This window comes from Notamacropus eugenii, chromosome 2 (genome assembly GCF_028372415.1).
Source record: "Notamacropus eugenii isolate mMacEug1 chromosome 2, mMacEug1.pri_v2, whole genome shotgun sequence".
Classification (NCBI taxonomy): Eukaryota; Metazoa; Chordata; class Mammalia; order Diprotodontia; family Macropodidae; genus Notamacropus; species Notamacropus eugenii.
In genome coordinates, this window is record NC_092873.1 from 459,059,714 (window position 1) to 459,074,799 (window position 15,086).

The window sequence follows — 15,086 nt, forward strand, 5'->3', positions numbered from 1 at the left end:
CTTTTAGGTATCCTGTGTTCTCCTAATCTCTAATTATTTCCCTCTTTCACAATAAAGAAGGATCTGATTTCAGTAATTTATATTCAAACACACATATACACATGTGCATAAATACATATTTATACACAGACACATACATGCACATATATCTCAGATGGAAAATAGTTCTTGATTTGTTTCTTAGAATGTTTAGCCAATCCCCAGTTGATAATGGTCAAAGGATATGAACAGACAGTTTGCAGAGGAAGAAATCAAAGCTATCTATAGTCATATGAAAAAATGCTCCAAATCACTACTGATTAGAGAGATGCAAATCAAAACAACTCTGAGATACCACATCACACCCATCAGATTAGCTAAGATGACAAAACAAGATGATGATAAATGTTGGAGAAGATGTGGGTGAGTTGGGACACTAATTCATTGTTGGTGGAGCTGTGAGCTGATCCAACCATTCTGGAGAGCAATTTGGAACTATGTCCAAAGGGCTACATATCCTTTGACTCAGCAATACTACTTCTAGGACTGTATCCCCAAGAGATCATAAAAATGGGAAAGGGTCCCACATGTACAAAAATATTTATAGCAACACTCTTTGTGGTGGCCAAAAACTGAAAATCAAGGGGATGCCCATCAACTGGGGAATGGCTGAATAAATTGTGGTATATGAATATAATGGAATACTTTTGTGCTGTAAGAAATGACGAACAGAAACCCAGAAAGACATAGAGGAACTGATGCTGAGTAAAAGGAGCAGAACCAGGAGAAGTTTATACACGGTAACAAACACAGTGTGTGAGGATTTTTTCTGGTAGACTTAGTACTTCATTTCAATGCAAGGACTTAAAAAATTTCCAATGGTGTCTTAAGGCAAAATGCCTTCCACATCCAGAGAAACAACTATGGAATTCGATTGCAGAATATAGCAGATCATTTTCTTCTGTATTACATTTTGGTTTGTTTTATGATTTCTCCCATTGATTTCAATTCTTCTATGCAACATGATTAAGGTGAAAATATATTTAATAGGAATGCATGTGTAGAACCAGTAGGATCAAAAGTCCAACTGTGCTAAAACATCTAAGCATGCATGTACCCCACTAACTTGTACCCCAATTTAATAAGCTTTAATTTCCTCCAATTTATTCTTTAAACTTCAAACTCTTCAAATATGAAAAACAAATAGAACACAATTTGTGAAATTTCAATAATAAATCCTTCTAGTCCTTAAATCATTTGTGTTGGTCTTTAAAAACATACAAGGCAAGACATACATGAACTTATGTGCATAATTTCCCAAAACATTTAATGAAAGCACAGTATGAATGATGACTGTGTGAAGTCTTTTCTTTCTGCATTACTGTCTGGAGTTTGAACTTCTGATCTGATCAAAGGGGTATCTACCATGCCACTTTGCCCTAATAGCTCCATATTGTCCACAAGGCTTTGTTGAATATATTGCTGAAACCTAGATATATTATATGTAAAGTATTCTCCTGATTTACCACTCATTTGAGGCATCTTTGCTTCTACATATACATGTTTTTTATTCACCTCAGTTGGTTACTGCTAATTCTTGAATTTCCCATCTTCTCTGAGACAACTTCCCCAGCACAAAATTAAGTCATTGGTACTTGCCTTTATTTTCTCTGAATCTTTTTAAATTTTCTATCCCCCAAACTAAGACGCACATAAGGCTACATCTGGCTTTGCTCTGCTAGATCAAACTTTATGATAGAGTGATCATTGGACCCTAAAATTCCTGTAATTTTACTTTAGCAACCAGTTCTTCTTTTCCGGTGAGAAACAAGTGTGTTCTAACAATTTCCCCCACCTCATCCTTTACCATTTAAATGCTGAAATTATCATTGAGAGAAGTTATAAATTTCAGTTATTTTGTTTTGGGCAGAGAGAGGCCCCCCACATATGCCCATAGACTTAAAGTCTCCATTACAATAGCAGACTTCATTGGTGATCTTTTTCTCAAATTCATCATCAAATGCCTTCTTTCTAGATGGCCTAGAATGTACCTTGATGAACTCATAAATTCCCATTTCATCCAAATGCTTTTCACCATGTTTTCTTTCTTGAGTTCCCATATTTCCTCATAAGAACATATGTTTCCAATAAATAATGCTTCTTCATTACCTTTTGAAAAATCAATTCTATTTCTATTAAGCAAACTACATTGTTCTGCAGCCATGTTCCAGTCCTATGCTCACTTTTACTAAGTCTCAATGATGCTCATAATATCAGAGTTGACTCCTTTTGTCAGGAATGCTCGTTCATCTTGCTTGTTACCCAGGCCTTGTGGATATGTGCACAACTACTTGTAGACACTGGATATACTGACGGCCTTGCATGTCTTGGACTTTTTTCCCAGGGAATGACTGGGCATCTCAATAGTAATTCTTCTTTCTATGATGTAACTTGTTCTACAGTGTTTAGCTTCTAGGAATACATAGGCATTCTTCTCTTATGAGAAAATGTATTCAAAAGTACAATGTATAATATATGAAAGATGTGAATAGACATTTAAACATCTTTTCATATTGGAAATGGAACTTCTTTAAAACTAGCAGTTGTAGTAGAAAAAAAGAGGAGAGTTTAAGACTTTTCAGTGCTTCCCCTTCACAAAATTGTTAAATTTTTCACAGAAAAACTTGTTCCTGAGAGCCTGTGTTCTAGACCTTATGATTCCATATTATAATTTTGACGTAAGCCAAATATTTATTTTTCCAAATATTTATTCCATGTAATATTTATATTTCCAAAATATTAAAAAAAAAACTTTCAAAATTATTTCTCTTCCTTTATCACAAATTGTATTAGTTCATTAATGAGGAAAGCAGAAACATCGAGCAAAAGTAGAGTTAACTCAATTATGTCCGCTAATGAGGGAAAGGAGGACAGGGACAAATTAAAATGACAAAACTATAATTAGGAGGGAATAACTACAGTTTTGTACCAAGGTTTCAAATTTAGAGGGTACTGATAGTACTTGAAGCAATCCCTCAAAAGTGTAGAAACAACAGACCTTAGCACCTAGATGGCAAGGAAAATGAAATAAAAAAGAAAATTCTTCCTGTGTACCACCCTGCTCCTTGAACCACTGCCTTAGCATCCAACTGAGGTATACTATGTCACTAGTTTCTGCTTATTATTTCATCAACTTAACATTTATTACTTTTATTAGATAAGAATATTTATTAACTGAATCACTGGAAACTAAGGGTAAACAGGGTCGTACATCTCTTTGAACAGGGCAAAGCCATTATTTGTGAGCTTTTGTTATGCCCTAAAGAATCTGCATAACAGGAAAGCACTATCTCAGGAGCAGACAGAAATTCTGAGGCTCTAGTCACCTAAATAATATTAAAAAAATGTGGCCTTACAGTACCCTACAGGACTGTGTAGCAAAGGAAGGATTGAGCTGTAGCAAAAAAGAGAGAAGGGTCATAGGTTCTATCAGCATCTTAGAGTAGAAAATCCTAGCTGAAAGTCCTGAAAAATGATCAGCTCTCTCCCCAAGTGCCTGTCTATCTACAGGCATTATAATGTAATCTGCTATTCCATCATGCAAATATTTCCAGGAAGCTGAATTTTGCCTCAATCACAAAGAGACCAAAGGGTTAACTGGAAATAGATATAAATGTGAAGTTAGGCAGAGAGCCCAGGCTCTGCCTAAATGTTAGGAATTTCCCTTACTGGGGACTTGGAGTGATTATGATTGAACTCATAACATTTTATCTAAAATAAACTTCCTAAAGTTGAAGAGGAAGGAACCATGGGACTTTAGGGAGCACTATATTGCCTCTAGGCTTAAGTAAGCTAATTAGTATAACAGAGTGTTACATGAATAATATTTGGTTCTTCTGGATAACCTATAGAACAAAGGTGATTCTCTCATTAACTTACCTTCTCCTCTGGGATTGTCAGTAACTTGCATTTTTTGCTTGCATATATAGGTGTTATAAATGAAACAATTTTTTCAAAGTTCTCTAAAATACCATGAATGACAATTATTAATACTACTACTAAACTTTGGTAGAAATTCAAACACCATCTACCCTATGCAGGTCATGACAATTTCACCTTGTCCTCTATCCTTGCTCAAAACAAGATCTTCAGTCCTTAAATTTTGTTGTAGTTCAGTTGATTCTTGTCTAGCTGTTGTGGCAAATTGTCTCACTGCTATGCCTGTTTTCTCCTCGACTAATATCATTTTCAGCTTAGCTTCTTCTAGGTATGTTGCTGTTCCAATGTTCAGTAATGTCTGACTCTTTGCAGCCTAGTAGACCATGGGGTTTTCTTGGCAAAGATACTGGAGTGGTTTGTCATTTCCTTCTCCAGTTTTAGGCAGGGGTTAAATGACTTGCCCAGGATCACACAAATAGGGAGAAAAATGTTACTATTTGCTCAGATATCTTTAATAGAAAAATAGTTCATAATTGACTTTAGAGATGAAATCCTACTATCTAATTAGAATTATCTATCTACCTTATTTGCATTTGCCCACTGATCTCCTCCAATTTTTTTTTTTTACTTTCTTCACGACTTCACTCTGACCTTTTAGAGTTCTTTAGTTTTTATCATATAATGGATTGGATTAATAACTATAATTCACATTTACATAACACCTCCCAGTTACAATTTTCCATATAAGATCCCATTTGTTCCTCTAACTAATCCTATAGGATAGATAGTAGAAAATTATTTCCCCCTTTAAATGATGCAAAAACATCAGAGATTTTAAATGTAAGTTAAAGGTAAGGGTGAAACTCAAATCATAGTCTCTTAAGTCCAGTATTCTTTCCACCACCACCATTCTAGCAGAATCACTTTGCCTGGAGGAAGTAAAGTGGATGGAGGGAAGTGTGGTATTTCTTTCCAGGTTTTACAACATAGGACTAGGGCCAGAGGGGAGAGGAAACAGAGGCTGATCCTTGGAATGGAAGCCAACAAATATTCAGAAAAGTATTCTGGAAGGCACTCTCACCTTTCTATATGCTAAATGGGCTCTCCCCTCAGATGTTTCATGATTTTTAGTGAGAGGGAATACAATCAAAGAAGGCCTCTATGGCTCCTTTGATGAGATTCCGGAATAGATATTGGACTTCAATTGAACTTTTATCCCTATGACTAACTTAGTAGTTTGGATTCCAAACTACACAGAATGAAAATAACTTCATATAGTTTTTTATTAAACATTGTAAGCAATTATACAGATAAGATCATGTGTGTCTTGTCTAGATATTCAAAGAGTAACACAAGTGATTTAAGGCCTGGGAAGATTTATAAATACTACTGGGATATTTCACAAACAAATGGCATCCTGGCTCAGTTATGAGTCAAGCCTGGGACTCAGAAAATCTACATATTTCTGAAATGTGCAGCAGGTGATCTTCTATACTGATTAAGGAAAATGGGAGAGCATAACCAGGGATAAAATAATGGGAGCCTGCCAAGAAAAAAAATTAAGATGAAAAACAGTCAACTTCATTATTTCTTAAAATGTGTATTATCCAAGTTCCTTTTTTTCTCCTCATTTCTGCAAACATGCACTGTGGACATTTCTATGTATTAGCACCACAAGTATGAGTTCAGGAGAGCAGAGCACGCTAAGACCCAAATGAGTCAAGAGGGCTATTTCTTAAAGAACTGTCTTCAAGGTCTGGTGTGCAAGAACAATAAAATAGGAATAAATTGATGCTTTAAAATGATCTATGGCTTTTCACTCTGCAGTGCTAGCCTTCATTACTATGAATAATTAAAAACTCCCAGTCCAACACAGAAGAATGAGTGCCACCAAAAAACACTTCAATTTATACAATCTAACTAAAGGAACTTAAGAGTGGTGATAGAGTCACCTCTGAGACTTTGGAATCATAAAATTAGGTGGAATGTGCTTGGGAGTAGGCTGGAACTAATTTGCAGAGTGGAATTACAAGGCTTTTCTTAGCAACCTTTTTTAAGTTGAAAGTTTACATTTCATGTGGTTTGTACAAAATGAAAAACTTCACAGATTTAGACAGAACAGGAATCCCCAGGTGGGTGGTTCTAATAGAATTGGAAACTAGGTCTAAATTCTGTTCCAAGAGACCTATATACCATTCTGGCATCTCTAAAGAAAATGGAACAACCTTTGATCAATTAAAACTCTACTGGATCCAACTCAGTACTCATCATTTAGAAAGGAATAATCCTTCATTTGGATAAAGACCATTTAGAGCATGGAACTTGAGGTGCTGCAACCCAAAGGGCTACTCAGAATACTGTGACAATTACTCTAAGAAACTATGATATTCGATTTTAGTCATCTATTTCAATACCATTCCCCTTCAAAATTAACCCACATTTTGAGAAAGACGTAAAGAAATTCCTCTCCCTTCTGCCTAAGAACAGCAATCTCATTGGTGGGAGATCTTTGTCCAAGGCAAAGGGTGAAAGTTAGAAGGGTAGAGAACCAGTTGTTTGCCTCTGGGCAACAGGAGGGGATGAAAAAATCAGAACTTGCTCCAGGAGTCCCACACAGTTTTAAATCAGTACACTCATTACACATCTCTGTCTCTTCCTGACTTCCCATCCTGAGAGTATATGGCTGTAGGTCTCCCTCCAACCCTATGAAGAAACTCAATCATGAAGCTAAATATGGTTCTTTGCTGGAATAAAGGAGTTTGAGATCCAAACCTAAAACTTAAATGGAAAAGAAATTGAAAATGCACATAAACATCTTTCATTCACTTGACAATAACCTTCTCCCTGGATCCCTTACAAACATACTTGAAGTCTCACTGAAGTTTTTCATTCTATGTAGCAAGGCATCGGTGATGAAATGGAAAATATTAGATTTAGGTTAAATTTACTCTGTCATTAATGGATGATCAATTTAAAGTTTAGTAAATGAGAAAGGGTGAGGGAAGAAGGCATCTAAAAGATTAATGAAACTTGCTACGAGTGATGGCAGACTAGTACTCAAATCCTCTCATGATTCCTTATTCTACTATTTTAGAGTAAAAACCTCAAAGGAAAAGTATGTAAGTATAGTAATTTGATAAGAATGTTATGGCGACAAATGTTAAATAACACAGGGCCAAGCACAGCTCCCTGGGGAGGCTTCACCAAGATATGAAGGAAAAGCCATTTTTTGTAGCTATCACTCTAGTGGTAAGGAAAATATTAGTCTATTGTCCGACAGCAACACTCACAGTCTGGAGTCCTAGCGACCAGTTGTTAACCACTCTGGAAAGAACTGAAGGTGCAGATGACTAACTGCATTGCTGGGCCACAGTTTCTCATGCTTCTAGTATGACTCCGATCTCACTGGGTTGAGGGTGGCAAAAGGCACAGGTTCAGGGGGAATTTACAGACAAAGTTGCTGAACTTGTTTTAAAATTCCAGATTCATTTGTGAAGCCTGGATGAAGCTTGGGTACAATGGAAAAAGGTCTGGATTGGAAGTCACTGAGGTGCTTTCACATTCTGACTCTGACCCTTGATGGCTGTGTCATCCCGTGGTAGGTACTACCCTTATACCAGGTCACAGTTTTCTCTTCTGTACAAGGAATAATTGGGCCAGGAGACTTCAAGCATCTATTTCTCCCAGCTCTAAATTTGCATTCTAAGAAACCAATTCTAAATAAATGTAGACTCAATTTTAAATTGATTATATTGCTTTCCCCCTCCCTGTCTAGTGAACATTAAGGTTACATTCAATGTCACTCTCCCTTCCCTATGGCAAAATATGTATCACCACCACTCCCAAAGGAATGCAGAATGCTTAAAAAGAACAGTTTTCAGCTTCAGTTGTTTTTCATTCATATCAAACTCTTTGTGACCCCATTTGGGATTTTCTTGGCAAAAATATCGGAGCAGTTTGCCATTTCCTTCTCCAGCTCATTTTACAGGTGAATAAACTGAGGCAAACAGCAAAGTGACTTGTCCAGGGTCATAAAGCTTAAGAGTTTGAGGTCAAATTTGAACTCATGGCTTCCTGATTCCAGGCCTGACACTCTGGCCCTCCACCACTATTAATAAGTACAGTAAGACCTAATATGTAAGAAACAACACTATTGTCCATCAACCTACATTTATTAGGCACCTACTTATTCATTCCTATGTGCCAGGAACTGTGCAAAGTGCTAGATGTTGGGGATACCAAAGGAAGGTAAAAAACAATCCCAGCACTCAAGGAGCTCGCAATCTTCTCATGGGGGAAATACTACAGCATCCTGACTTTTATTTCCTTTCTTTTTCCTTGCTTTGGTTAAAATTCTTCCTTTTCTACCTCTTCTTAGCTATTTTCTTTAAGATAACAAATCAGTTTGGAGGCAACATCTAAGAATCAAGCTAAAAGAAGAGATTCTCTTGGCACAGCAGAGTTCATAAATAGAGGCCAAAGGGTTTACCATGGCAACTTATTTTGCTACAAACATAAATAAGTTAAAAGCCCAGCTTCATTAGGTTCTCCTAATTTTCACCACAGAGGTAGGTGTCCAGAACACCCTTATGCATGTAATTTATAGCATTTTCCTAACTTCCCTCTGCAGAATACTCTGTCATCCAACTGTTCTGATAATTACAGTTTAACATTCATTTCTCCCTCTCCCTACTCCCAATCTTTAGTCTGCCAGAACCTAAGCTTATTTATTCTTCCGTTCTCATTAAGGAATGAGAATAATTGGACAGCATCCCCATCTTCACCATAAATCTATCCTGTTGCTATGTGATGATTCTGTCTACTTTTTGGATTTAATTCTTGGTGGTCGGTTTCTTTTTTCCAAGTTGGTTCCCTTAAGGGACTTCCCAAAGGAGAAGTATTTAATAAGATTTTTTTTTTTTTAGTTTCTGGAATCTGCCATACACTGAAAAATAAAAATTGTAAATCTTAGCTATCTGGGTAGTTTCTTAGAATTTTTCTTCATTTATGGGCTTTTAAAATATTTGATCCTTGTTAATTGCAAAAGATGGAAGGTTGAAAGTATTACTTAAATTGCTACAAAAACACATAAGTACTCAACTTTATCTTTTAAAGAATTTGCCTTGAGTCAAGGCTTTTCACTGCATATTTATAAGGCTTTCATTCCCACAGCTCCGACATATTTGCATGTCATTTGAAATAATTTGTTTTCTCTTCTTATTCTCAAGAGAAACTGAGTTGTTTTTAAAGTGATTTTTCTATATTCCAGATAAGTGGGGGGAGAAGAGAAGGAAACAAAAGCTAGATTCCTTTTTAAGTTTAGTGATCTTTTCAACAAAATCACAATGTTTATTTTCCCCACAAATTGTAAAATAATTTATTCTACAATTACAAATCCTGTCATAATTCTAGCTACCCTTTGGGATGCTCATTAGAGAATAGTTCATTTGATTCGCAACAAAAAATAAGAAAATTTCAAAAATCATTTAGGATTAAATGTCTAGGGCTCCAGAAATATGTGTGGAATTGCATTGAACTGTATATGAGGGAGGGATATTACAAATGCTTAAGGGAGAAATAAGAAAGGACATCAAAACAATTTACTTTTTTAATTGTGAAGCAGTTTCCTAGTTATTGCAAATTTGAGGCAACAAAAATAGAATAATTTCTCCTCATATCACAGTTTTCTGAGGATTTTCTACAAGATTTATAAGGGCTCCCAAGCAAGTGACTAAGACCTGCAAGCCAGGATCAGCCGTGTCTGGCAAATAGCAGAAGCTTAATAAGTGTTTATGGCATGTGTGAATATTCTCTTGGAATGACTTTAAAAATTAGTCAGAGCAATGATAGGAAAATGTTAAGATAAAATGCCTCCTTACTTTTGTTGTGGTTATGTATCATAGAATTTTTTTAAATTGTCACTTAATATTAAAAGAGAACAACATTCTGTCACACATTCAAAAAATGATGAGCCAAACAACTCAGTGTACTAGCTACACATGGTTTTGAAGAAGTCTCCTTTGCTGCACGAACATTTATTTGTTGTTCAGTCATTCATGAGCCTATTTGGGGTTATCTCGGCAAAGATACTAGAGTGGTTTACCATTTTCTCCTCCACTTCATTTTACAGATAAGGAAACTGAGGCAAACATGGTTAAGTGACTTTCCCAGGGTCACACAGCTATTAAATGTCTGAGGCAGAATTTGAACTCAGGTTTTCCTGACTTCAGGTCTGGCCCTCTGTCTACTGTACCACCTAACTGTCCTGCTTCATGAATAAGGGCACTGTGAATTATATTTACTTTGGCAGTGGTGTGGGTGATATTTGCCCTAGAGTCAAGAAGATTTGGGTTCAAATTCTGCCTCTAACATACACTGACTATATGACCTTAAGGCAAATCATTTAACCTCTCAATACCTAAGGAAATTTTCAAAGTAAGGGGAGTTTCCTTGTTGAAAATTTAACATACCAGGGAAATCACAGCTCCAATATAAAAAAAAAATAATAATATTTTGTACTGACTTATCTATCTTCATATCGTTTGCCCCCAAAGAAATGTAAGCTCTTCGAAGGGTAAGTATCCTTTTCTTTCTCATTGTATTCTAGTACCTGTCACAGAACTTGGCATACAATAGGTGCTTAATAAATGCTTGTTATATGAATGAATAATTCTATTTTAGCTATTCTACACAATTTCAAATTGGAATATACATGGGCAGTTTTCTCCCTTTTCTTCCTTTTTACTTCAAAACTCTTTTAATTAGATTTCCAAAACTCCAGGCAAATACTATGCACCAACTCTGGTTATGATGGGATTCAGACTCTGGGAACCTCCTTGAACACCCCTTGAACCTTCCCACTTAATCTGGCCTTTCTTACTCAAATCTAATCTTCCCATTTGATCTGGCAGTCTCCAGAGACCCATTGGCTTTCCACTATCTCTATGCCCAGGTCTCTGCTGCACTCTCCACCCTTGATCCTATCAAAATCACATTGACAAGGATGTTGACCACTCCCATCAAGATCCTTCCTAGATTTGATCTGTATTCGTCCCAGAGTGCTGGTCATTCCCAAGAAGACCTCTGGATTGCCCCACCTGCTTCCCACACAAACTCTCCATTGTCTGATATCTCCTGATTGCCTCAAGCTGTTTCCAACCCTTGACCAGCCACCCCAGTCCCATTGAGGTCCTCCCTGGACTTCTCCTCAAGACCCTCCCTAAACCCCTCCTCCCATCACCCTAGACTACCAGACCACCCCCAGATCCCTCCTATAGTCTTTTCTGTATTTAAGCTCCATCTTGCCTCCATCAAAGTGCTCATTCAATCCAGCTCAGACTCTGTCTAGCTGAGATTCTATCTGGTCCCAGTGTTAACACAAGCATTAACAAATGCTTAGGCTCCTTAAGAGTCAACCCAGTATGGTGAATCTTTAATAAACTTTTTCTTTGGCTTCAAGAAGGCTTGTGTCCAAAGCATTCGAGCAGGACTCCTGCATGTTGGTAATTTGGGGTACCCAGCACCCTTCAGACCTCAACAGTTAGATATACTCTTCTTGGCCAAAGCCTATCATTATTTTAAGCTATGGTCCAGAAATCCAAGTTTCATTCTCACACATCAATTTCTTAACCTTCACAAATTTACTTCCCAAATTTGCTTCTTTCTTCCGAAATACTTCTCTTCAATGTGCAGCAATGCTTTTCAGGTTTTTATCCAAGGTTTCCTAATTTTTAGCAAAGCTTTCCAGGTTCCCTCTGACAGTATCATTTGTGTCCACGTGAAGCCTCAAAGACAGCAGTAGCCATCTTGTTATTTCTTATTCATCAAACTCTGGTAAAGAATACGAGATCCCCTCATCACTTGCTATACCTCTGAAAAATAAAATTATTTTAAAGACACATCATGAATGTATTAGCTATTCTGCTTCTATAGACTTAGATACTTCTAGAAAATACGCAGATAATTCAAGTCCTTCTGTAATACAAAGAAGGACTCGATGCCTGGTTTGTGACTTGTTTCCCAAACTCTTCATATAATTCCTCTTTTTTCCACACCCAAGACATTATATATATATAAAATAAATATATATATTTATAATAAATATATATATATTTACTTCCCTTCCTTATGCCTCATTAGATATTGAAAAATATCTAAATACCTCAGTGGTCACACCTATTAAAGAAACATGTATGATTTATATATATATATATATATGGAAGATATATTTTGGGAGAATCTTGAAGGGTATTTTGCTCTACTGAGTTGAGTGCTTTTTTTTTGGAAATCAAATGTATAACCTGTAACTAGGTGGTACAGTAGAGGGCCAGGCCTGAAATCAGGAAGACCTGAGTTAAATTCTACTTCAGACACTTAATAGCTGTATGACCCTGGGAAAGTCACTTAACCATGTTTACCTCAGTTTTCTCATCTGTAAAATGAACTGGAGGAGAAAATGGTAAAGAACTCTAGTGGGTCTGGGACTTTATATTTTCTATATAGGCATTGGGTGGCTATTAATACCATCTCCTCTGTTTTTGTGACATCACTCACTCCTCTTAGTTCTCCTGCTTGTCTAACCACTTCTCTGTCTCCATCCATGTCATGCTCTCCAGTTGTGGGTGTCCTCCAGAGCACTGTCCTAGGTCCTTTTCTCTTTTTGATCTATGCAATCTCACTTGGCCATCTTTGCCTCCATTCTTACCTAGTCTTTAATTATTGAATAGGTGTTGCTTCAGACAAACTGAGATCCGGAAAAAACCTTAGTTTAAAAGTACCAAGGTCTTCCACTGAATCTGGAGTCATCTCTAGTTATCCTGACTATGTCTTTCCATGGGACTCGGATGATTTGGGAGGAAAGAGGGAGGCTGATGACTGCACAATTCTGCCTCACTCAAATCAATTCCCTTGAAAGCAAGATACCACCTTTGGTCGTCTTCAAGAATGAAGGATAAACAAGAATGTAATCTCACTGGATGGTCTCATCAGCTCCCATAAAATTAATTATCTTTTCTATGATTCCCTCTATGATTCTCTAATCTCTTAGTAGAGCTACAATTACCCATTTCCAACTGCCTCTTGGATACGTCAAATTGGATGCCCTTTAGACATTTTAAACTCAATATTCCTGATACTGAACTCATTTGCTTTCCCATTACTTCCAAGAGTACTACTATTCTCCCACTCACCCAAGCCTGAAACATTGGTGTCATCCTGAATTCCTAAGTTTTGCTCACCCCACATATCCAATCTCTTGCTGAATTTTTTCATTTCTACCTTCACAACATCCCTCATACACATCCCCTCCTCTCCATTCATTCAGTCACAATCATCTTTCACCTAGACAACTGAAATTGTCTTCTAACCAGTCTCCCTCCCTCAAATGTCTCCTCCTATTCCACTATATTCTCTACTCAGCCCTCAAAGTAATCTTTCAAAAGGGTAGGTCTGACCATGCCACTCCACCCCAACAGTGAGTGCCGGAGACTATTATCACCAATATCAAATATAAATACCTCTTTGGCATTTAGAACCTTTCTTCCTACCTTTCCAGTCTTCTTTCATCTTATTTCCCTCCACCCACTCTGGGATCCAGTTACAGCACTTTACATTCAGTTCTTTGAAAATGGTATTTTATCTGCTATCTCTGTGACTTGGCATTGACTGTCCCCTATGTCTGGAATGCCTTGGCTCCTTACATCAGCCTCTTTGCTTCTTGGCTTCTTTCAAGGTTCAGCTCCAATCTCACCTTCTGTAAGGTGTCTTTCCAGATGCTAATGTCTTCCCCTTTCAAATTAACTTCATCTACTGTATAAGCCTACTTACTTTCATTGTTGCCTCACTCATTAAAGTCCACACTCCTGCAGAACAAGGATATTTCTCCTCTCATTTCTTTGTATCCCCAGCACTTAGCTTGGTGCCTGGCACAGAGGAAGAGCTTAAGAAATGCTTGCCAACTGCTTGAATTACCATCTAAAAGTGATTTATTGTAGAAAATCAATTACAAAAGCATTTATGTTTCTTTTCAGAGAAAGCATCATTTCCACAAATAGATCTATTATGGCATCTTAACATGCTATGAACCAGGATTTTCAAAGGCTATTCCAGGAAAATAAAAATAACAGGCAGCATCTTCCTGTTATCTAGGGTTAATTCTATCGGTGTTTGAAAAGTATCGTAACTGGTAGGTTAGCCAATAGATAATGCATTCTTTGGGCAGGGCAACTCATGAAACAAATAAAAATATTAAAAGTTCTCAGTTCACTGTAAACCCGTTTCACTAGTGAAGTCCAATAGGTAATGTGTGCTAAGCATTCAAGTTGTGCTAAGAATCACTGGTCTTTAGATGGACTACAAATATTTAACCACTAGTACCTTAAGTGTGAGATCTTTGTCCAATGAGATGATCTGATCTATTATTAGAGATATATCAACGTTGGCATTTCTTCAAGGAGACATAAGGAAGTTACAGTCAACTAACTTACAATAAGGAAATAGTTACTGGATTCTCAAAGAAGAGACAAATAAAGGAGTTGATGGAAGTGGTTTTACCATATCTCCAAGAGATATAGGAAACATTTGGTAGTGTTGAGTAAGCATGCAATCAGAAAGACTTAGCCTGCTTCTGACACTTACTGGCTGTGTGACCGTGGGCAAGTCACTTAATTTGCTTAAACCTCAGTTTCTTCATTTGTAAAATGGAGAACATAATGTTTATATTCACCTCATTCTATTATTGTAAACCCCACTGGAGATAACAAGACTGGGGACCTTTAGACCTCGAGGCCACATATGGCCCTCTGGGTCCTCAAGTATGGCCCTTTGACTAGATTTGTTCTGTGAAGTTTGGATTTGGTCAAAAGGCTGCACTTGAGGACCTAGAGGCCACAAGTTCCCCATGCATTTTATAGAACCTTCATTTTAAGGAGGGGCCCAGGTCAGCTATCTCTTCATTTCTCTCTCAGATATACTCCAAACTCTTTCAACTTTCTCTACCGTGACATTTGTACCAGGTACCTTCCCCCACATTTTTCAGCTTCCATTTATATGTTGCTTTCTCTGATTACATATATTTCTTGAGGCCAAGGTCTGTTTTTTTTTCTGCTTGTCTTTCTATACCTACCAATTAGCACAGAGCCTGGCGCAGAATAGTATTAATTTCTTTAAAA

General features: G+C 37.1%; 1 protein-coding gene across 3 annotated transcripts in view; it reads right to left on the reverse strand.

Moving 5' to 3' along the window:
- HMCN1 (hemicentin 1) overlaps positions 1 to 15,086 on the reverse strand; it is a 487,951-nt gene that overhangs the window by 371,090 nt on the left and 101,775 nt on the right. The window lies entirely within an intron of this gene.